Source organism: Capricornis sumatraensis, chromosome 1 (genome assembly GCF_032405125.1).
Source record: "Capricornis sumatraensis isolate serow.1 chromosome 1, serow.2, whole genome shotgun sequence".
NCBI lineage: Eukaryota > Metazoa > Chordata > Mammalia > Artiodactyla > Bovidae > Capricornis > Capricornis sumatraensis.
The window spans coordinates 130,803,870-130,812,812 of record NC_091069.1 but is presented as its reverse complement, the minus strand read 5'-3'; the positions used below and the strand labels follow the sequence as shown (position 1 = coordinate 130,812,812).

The window sequence follows — 8,943 nt, the reverse complement described above, 5'->3', positions numbered from 1 at the left end:
CATTAGTATTAAATATCATAATTCTTTCATATGTAATGTATGTAAGTCAAGATAGAGCTTTGAAAGACTAAGCATTTCAGACACTAATTCAAACTTCAAAATTACTAGCTTAGTGCAGTAACCACAGAACCAAATGGACAATTTTGTAACTTACTATATGTTATGAATTTAAGGATTGCTTAAGGTTTATAGAAAGAACCGAACAGTAAAATTTTAAACTGAGAACAGGAAAGGTGAACTTTAAACTCCAATTCTGTGCACAAGAGAAGCTAGTTATTTATATGGGCCAAAAATATAAAAAGGGCTAACCCTATATTTCCTTTCTAGATGAAATCTGTTATAAATGATGCCAGCATATTTATTAGTAATATTATTTTAAACTAGCTTCTTTTGAGAATGTCAAAAGTGATGACATCATTCTGTTTGTGAATAAGTTAGACGAAGTGAGTTTTGGTTCCTTTAAGTGTCATTTTCTAATAAACATGTTATTTCTTTCCTTTTAAACTTTGTTGAAGTATAACTGATCAAACATCACACACAGTTAATGTTTACACCATGAAATGTTTTGCACACCCATATACCTGTGATATCATTACAATCAAGCTATTAAACATACCCATTATCTCCAAAAATGTCCTTATGTTTTTGGGTGAGTGTGTGTGTGTGTGTGTGTTTAGGTCTTGTGGTAAGGACACAATATAAGATCTAACTTCTTAATATATTTTAAAGTGCACAATACCATATTGTTAACTTCAGGCACCATGTTTGATAGCCAAGATTTGGAAATAACCCTTATATCCATCAACATACGAGTGGATAAAGAAAATGTGGTACAGACATAGATATTATAGCCTTGAAAAGAAAATTCTTCCATTTGCAACAACCTGGATGAAATAAGGATATTATGCTAAGTGAAGTAGGTCAGTCACAGAAGGATGAAACCTGCATATGTGTGCGCGTGCTTTGTCACTCAGTCATGTCCCACTCTGCATCCCCATGGACTGTAGCCCACCGGGTTTCTCTGTCCAAGGGATTATCCCTGCAACAATACTAGTGTGGGTTGCCATTTCCTGCTCCAGGGGATCATCTTGATCCAGGGATCGAACCTGAATCTCCTGTGTCTCTTAAATTGGCAGGTGGATTCTTTACCACTGGCACCACTTGGGAAGCTCATGGAATAATTCATGATTAGACACCATATTAAAAAGTAGAGGGGTGTGGAAAAATAGGCCGCCATCTGCGTGCTGTGGGGCTCAGGCCCCGGGATGGAGGGCGTGTGGCGAGACCTGAGAATCCATCTGTCAGCCTGACCCATGGGATGCGTTGCGAAGTGGCCTAGTGCCACCTCAGTTTTCTCCCAACCTCAGTCCCAGGCCCCGAGAGGCCAAGATTAAGGCTCGGGACCTTCACGGCAAGAAGGAGATGCTGAAACAGCTGGGAGACCTAAAGGTGGAGCTGTCCCAGCTGCGCGTGGCTAAAGTGACAGGCAGCGCGGCTTCCAAACTCTCCAAGATCCGAGTGGTTCGTAAATCCATTGCCCGCGTACTGACCGTCATTAACCAGACTCAGAAAGAGAACCTCAGGAAATTCTATAAGGGCAAGAAATACAAGCCCCTGGATCTGCGGCCCAAGAAAACACGTGCCATGTGCCGCTGGCTCAACAAGCATGAAGAGAACCTGAAGACCAAGAAGCAGCAGCGGAAGGAGCGGCTGTACCCACTCCAGAAGTACGCCGTTAAGGCTTGAGCATCCAGCTGTCAGTAAGACAGACCACTGGGAAAATAAATGAATAAATAAATAAATAAATAAAAAGCAGAGCATTACTTTGCTGACAAAGGTCCGTCTAGTCAAGGCTATGGTTTCTCCAGTAGTCATGTATGGATGTGAGAGTTGGACTGTAAAGAAAGCTGAGCACAGAATTGATGCTTTTGAACTGAGGTGTTGGAGAAGACTCTTGAAAATCCCTTGGACTGCAAAGAGATCAAACCAGTCAATCCTAAAGGAAATCAGTCCTGAATATTCATTGAAAGTACTAATGCTGAAGCTGAAACTCCAATATTTTGGCCACCTGATGCGAAGAGCTGACACTTGGGAAAAGACCTTGATGCTGGGAAAGATTGAAGGCGAGAGAAGGGGATGACAAAGGATGAGATGGTTGGATGTCATCACTGACTCAATGGACATGAGTTGGGAGTTGGTGATGGACAGAGAGGCCTGGTGTGCTGCAGTCCATGGGGTTGCAAAGAGTCGGACAAGACTGAGTGACTGAACTGAACTGAACTAACATTTAGAAAAGATAACTGCTCAGGCAGTAAACTTTGTCAGTACATTATAACAAAATAAATGCATATATTTGACGTTTCAATAAGGCATATCATGGAATTATTGGAACTTTTTAGAGTCCAGGTTCTATTTTTGAAAGCTGCTGCAACATTGCAAAGTAAGTAGCCATAGGCTAAAAAATATAAATTAAATGTAAAGATGATATGTGCAAACTGGATTACAATATGCAATTTTTGGTGAATCAATTATTAAGAATAAAGACAATTAATATTTTTCCTTGTAGTTAAATATATAGTGATAGAATGCATAAGCAAGTGCTTTAAATTATTTACAAATCTTAAAGTCATGTTTGTTTTTTTGCCATATAAGCTAAAGGAAATTTCAGAGAAAATATAGAAAGGCTATTATATAAATTTACTTTTAAAATTAAATTCAGGCTAATATGAAATTGATGTGTATAAAAAGATAAATCTTTTTAGAAACAGTTTTGCTTGAGAATCAGCAGCTCCATATGAACTAAAACTTGGAAATAATTTATAAAAAATATGTTCCAATATTGTCCATCTATAAAATATTCTTAATAGCTTTAGCTGTGTCATCATAATGACACTTTTAACTTTAAAAATATCCAAATTGTTTGTTGTAAAACATCTGCCTATCATAACTGACATCATTTGTAATTATGTTGATTGAAAATGAAATTGTTAAAAATATAAATTTTAATGACTTAGTAAATAAATTTATAGAAAATGAGCCAGGAATATCTTATGATGAATTACTGTCATATTAATTAATGGTTACTGTATTTTATAAAATTGTGATACCAAAATGTTATTTTTTACTATTTGTAAGCTCAGACTACCACACAATTGCACTCATCTCACATGCTAGTAAAGTAATGCTCAAAATTCTCCAAGCCAGGCTTCAGCAATACGTGAACTATGAGCTCCCTGATGTTTAAGCTGGTTTTAGAAAAGGCAGAGGAACCAGAGATCAAATTGCCAACATCTGCTGGATCATGGAAAAAAGCAAGAGAGTTCCAGAAAAACATCTGTTTCTGCTTTATTGACTATGCCAAAGCCTTTGACTGTGTGGATCACAATAAACTGTGGAAAATTCTATAAGAGATGGGAATACCAGACCACCTAATCTGCCTCTTGAGAAATCTGTATGCAGGTCAGGAAGCAACAGTTAGAACTGGACATGGAACAACAGACTCATTTCAAATAGGAAAAGGAGTACGTCAAGGCTGTATATTGTCACCCTGCTTATTTAACTTATATGCAGAGTACATCATGAGATATGCTGGACTGGAAGAAACACAAGCTGGAATCAAGATTGCTGGGAGAAATATCAATAACCTCAGATATACAGATGACACCACCCTTATGGCAGAAAGTGAAGAGGAGCTAAAAAGCCTCTTGATGAAAGTGAAAGAGGAGAGCGAAAAAGTTGGCTTAAAGCTCAACATTCAGAAAACAAAGATCATGGCATCTGGTCCCATCACTTCATGGGAAATAGATGGGGAAACAGTGGAAACAGTGTCAGACTTTATTTTTTGGGGCTCCAAAATCACTGCAGATGGTGATTGCAGCCATGAAATTAAAAGACGCTTACTCCTTGGACGGAAAGTTATGACCAACCTAGATAGTATATTCAAAAGCAGAGACGTTACTTTGCTGACTAAGGTCCGTCTAGTCAAGGCTATGGTTTTTCCAGTGGTCATGTATGGATGTGAGAGTTGGACTGTGAAGAAAGCTGAGTGCCGAAGAATTGATGCTTTTGAACTGTGGTGTTGAAGAAGACTCTGGAGAGTCCCTTGGACTGCAAGGAGATCCAGCCAGTCCATTCTGAAGGAGATCAGCCCTGGGATTTCTTTGGAAGGAATGATGCTAAAGCTGAAGCTCCAGTATTTTGGCTACCTTATGAGAAGAGTTGACTCATCAGAAAAGACTCTCATGCTGGAAGGGATTGGGGGCAGCAGGAGAAGGGGATGACAGAGGATGAGATGGCTGGATGGCATCACTGACTCGATGGACGTGAGTCTGAGTGAACTCCAGGAGTTGGTGATGGACAGGGAGGCCTGGCGTGCTGTGATTCGTGGGGTCGCGATCGGACATGACTGAGCGACTGAACTGAACTGAAGTTAATACTCATGTGTTCTTCCATTGTGTTTTATAAGTAATAAAATATTTTAAAAGAAAGAGCTTCATGTCTTAGTACCTTTAACTGTTACTTTTCGCCCCTGTTTTTTGAACAAGGGTCTCCACATTCTCATTTTTCAATGGGATCTACACATTTTGCAAACATCCTTAATTACAGTCTTGTATGGCCAATTTTCTTAAAATGAACAGTTGAGAAGTTTTCATTTCTGCTTATCTTAATATTTAGAAAAGATAACATAGTAATATCTTCTTACTGTGATCTTTTTTTTCCTCTCCTTTTTTCCAGTGCTTTGGTTTTCACTGATAATACCACTTTCTTTGTACCTGGTTAGGTTTTCTAAAGGAATAAGGGACTATATTTTCTCTTAGAGTAAGACTCTGCGTTTAAGATCTAAATCATGGTTTTCTAGGTCATAAGTTATTTTCCACTTACATGACTATCAAGAACCAGATTTTAAAAGAAAATGTTTTCTTCAATGAGAAGATCCAGCCAGCTATCACGCACCATATTTGACACAGCTGGTGAATGAGCAAAAGACACAAATTGTTACAGAATCCCAAAACAAACTGCACTCTTGTTTCAGCACCACCTGGGGCCTCTTAATGTATGAAGAAGGAAAAGGAAATATGCAAATGTTGATGCTCATTTACATAGAGCTGATTCCACTGAATAGTTTTCCTGGGTTTACTAATGTTTTCATGATTTCTTCAGCGTATACTTATCAATCATTTTTCTTGTCAGTAAGAACCTCATTTCTTTTTGTATCCATGTTAAGTGTTGCCTGAAGGTACTGCAATTTCTGAATCCTCTCAAGGTAAGAATTTCCTTGGAAAAGTCTATAATTCTTGACAGAAATGAAATCGCCATTACTGAAAAAGCAAATAGCAATGATGCGGGTGCATAATAAGCAACAGACTACCAGACTTCATTCTTTACTTTAATGGGACTCTTGATTACCATACGTGGAACAGAAAAATGAAGCAAAAGCATGACAGCACTAACGCAAAGCTGCAGTTTTCTTCCCTCTGGGTATGGGTACCATTCTGTCCATGGATCCCAGTGTCCCTTAGTTGATCATTACCAATAAGTGCCTTAAAGAGACACTAAAATTAAAGGTCCCTTGTCAAGTTAAAGCATATCTGCCTTTCTAGTCAATACGCTGTCTTCAGGAGAGGGTGACCCAACAAATAACTAGAAAATTAAGCCAATATCTACCCGTTCCTCAAGTGGATCAAAACTTTCATTATTATGCTACTGCTGCTAAGTCACTTCAGTCATGTGCAACTCTGTGTGACCCCATAGACGGCAGCACACCAGGCTCCACCATTCCTGGGATTCTCCAGGCAAGAACACTGGAGTGGGTTGCCATTTCCTTCTCCAATGTATGAAAGGGAAAATGTAAGTGAAGTCGCTCAGTCGTGTTCGACTCTTCACAACCCCATGGACTGCAGCCTACCAGGCTCCTCCGTCCACGGGATTTTTCCAGGCAAGAGTACTGGAGTGGGGTGCCGACCTCTACTAACTGAAAAAAAAGTATCTAGTGGATCATAATAATGAGAGGCACGACCTCTTGGTCTCACTATCCTGTGTGAATTCAAAGAATTCCTTAGGATTGTTTACTCATTTTCTTGTTGAACTGTCTTCAGAAAAAGATGCTATGGTGTTAGATTACTTGTTCTTTTATATATCAAATGTCTGTATAAAAGGGTTTCCCAGGTGGCACAGTGGTAAAGAATCCACCTGCCAATGCAGGAGAGACAGGAGATGCAGCTTCGATTCCTAGGTCAGGAAGATCCCCTGGAGTAGGATATGGCAACCCACTCCAGTATTCTTGCCTGGAAAACCCCATGAACAGAGGAGCCAGGTGGGTGATTGTCCATGGGGTTGCAGAGTCAGATGCGACTGAACATGCATGCATGTCCACATAAAAATCTATTTCACATGTATTTTTAAGTATAATCAGGTTCACAAAACAATATTTAATATACAAAAATGCATCTGAGTATAAAATTCTTTATTTCCACTTTCTAACAATTTAATTTTCTTTTTTCAGGCTTCATTAACCACAGTTAAGATTGCTGCAAGAGCATGTCTCATTAAATTTTTTGCACTTATCTGTGTAATTCATATCAACAGGTCAAGTGAAAGATGGGCATATTAAAACTGCCTTGTCTTTATTCGAAAGTACTACCAGCATCTGTAACAATCTACAACTTATTCTAAACCTGTTATGGAGTGAAAGTTTATGTTCCCCTAAAAGTCATACTCTGAAATCTTAACCCTCATTGTGATAGTATCAGGAGGTATTGGCAAGTAATTAGGTCATAAGGGTGGAGTTCTCATGAAAGAGATTAGTGCCCTTATAAAAAGAGACATGAGAGAGTTTGCTTCCTCTCTCTGTTCCCCACCATTTGTGGATACAATGGAGAAGATAGCTGTATGCAAAGTAGGAAGACAACAGACTGGCTGGTGCTTTGATCTTGGACATCCAACCTCCATAACAGTGAGAACTACATGCTGGTTTTAAAGCTAGTCAATCTGTGGCGTTTTTATTATAGTAGTCCAGATGGACAAAGACAATACTCTTACTTTAAGTAGGAAAGGACAAGGAAGTTATGAACTGTCTCAGTAAAGTGATTCTCTCCATTCTTTAAGCCCTTACCATTAACAGTACCAAGACTGGAATAATTTCAGATTCTGTCCTTAAGTTTTCTTAATGGGTTTCTCAGTACATGGAAGACACATCATTCACATATTTAAAACATGTATTTAAGATTATTTGCTAGACAAGACTAAGCCCTGGGGATAAAAGGGTGTATCCCTGCTGTCCTGGTACCCTTAGTCAGGTGTGTGAGACCAACAATAAATGGATAAAAATAAAGCTATAAACCGATGATGAATAGTATGAAAGAATAAGAGAATTACATAAGAGAATTTCAAATAGGTATCTTAAAAGAGGCGAGGGAAATAGTGTCTGAAAAATTATATTGAATTTTAGAGAGACTAAGATTCTGTCCTTGTTTATAGTTACCTCAAGTTTGGGGCTTTCCCAGTGGCTCAGCAGTAAAGAATCCACCTGCATTGCAGCAGACACAGGAGACGTAGATTTGATCCTTGTGTTGGGCAGATCTCCTAGAGAAGGAAATGGCTACCCACTCCAGTGTTCTTGCCTGGAGAATCCCACGGACAGAGGAAACTGGCAGGCTACTCTAGTCCATGGGGTCACAAAGAATCAGGCATGACTGAAGCAACATAGCATGCAATCACAAGTTTGGCAGTAGTCAACCCCACTGGACCCAAGAAAGCCCTTTCTTCATTGAGAATGTGACACTGTTCCTGCCTCCCTCTTAAGACAACTCCTCTGATTTTTCATCTGTTGAAATCCTTACTCTTTGCTTTCTCTTCTTCCAACATGTGCACCTATCTGCTTGCCCTATAATCATACTGAGAAAACTGACTTTAATAAGAATGCAACATTATCTTTTTCTTCTTGATCTTGATATAGTCAGTATAATAGCATCATATTGAGATGTATAGCAAAAAGTCCTGTACATTTGTATAAATTTGTTTCAACATCCCCCTCAGCCTTATCCAACCAACTCTAAAAGAGAAAGATACAAGACTGATCTAATGTTTAGTAAAAAAAATATACTCTAAGTAATGCAGATTTTCTTGGCACCAAGAACTAAGAATTATTTTCCTTGTGGTTCTTCAGAAAAGTGAGCACTCATGACGTTGTCATAGAATAGGTCACAGTTTTTCATGATGTTAAGACAAATAAGATAATGTGTTCAGTTCAGTTCAGTTCAGTTGCTCAGTCATGTTTGACTCTTTGCGACCCCATCGACTGCAGCATGCCAGGCTACTGAATGCTAATATACTAAACAGAGACTAAGTTTTCCTTTTCCTCTGCCAGTCTCTCTTATGCATATTTGAGTAGGAAATTTCTGAGTTTATGTTCCATCCTTGCATTTTAATTCTAAAAAGTTAGTCAACGTGGAAGGATTTTACTCTTGGTGGTAAATTTATGAGGATGTGATGAGACGTGAAAATCACTCAGTCGTGTCCAACTCTTTGCAATCCCATGGACTATACAGTCCATGGAATTCTCCAGGCCAGAATACTGGAGTGGGTAGCCTTTCCCTTCTCCAGGGGATCTTCCCAACCCAGGGATCGAACCCAGGTCTCCCACATTGCAGGCGGATTCTTTAATACTGATGATCTTGGAACTGGCGGTGAGGTGTTAACCTATGTGTCATACTCCATGCAACTGAGGATACATTTTAGCAATTCCCATGAATATACAAATTTAAGAAGTTCCCATGAATACACGTACTCCCAACACAAAATGCTTTGGTAAAAGTTTTCCCTTCCAAACCATTATTTTCATTCACAAAATTGTACCAGAAACCCTATTGGATTTCAACCCGTGGTGGCTCAGATGGCAAAGCGTCTGTCTACGATGCAGAAGACCCAGGTTCGATCCCTGGGTTG

The 8,943-nt window shown here is 39.1% G+C and overlaps 1 pseudogene; it reads left to right on the top strand.

The window, feature by feature from the left end:
- Window positions 1–555: 555 nt before the first annotated feature.
- LOC138075929 (large ribosomal subunit protein uL29 pseudogene) lies at window positions 556–1,746 on the top strand (annotated as a pseudogene).
- Window positions 1,747–8,943: the final 7,197 nt, after the last annotated feature.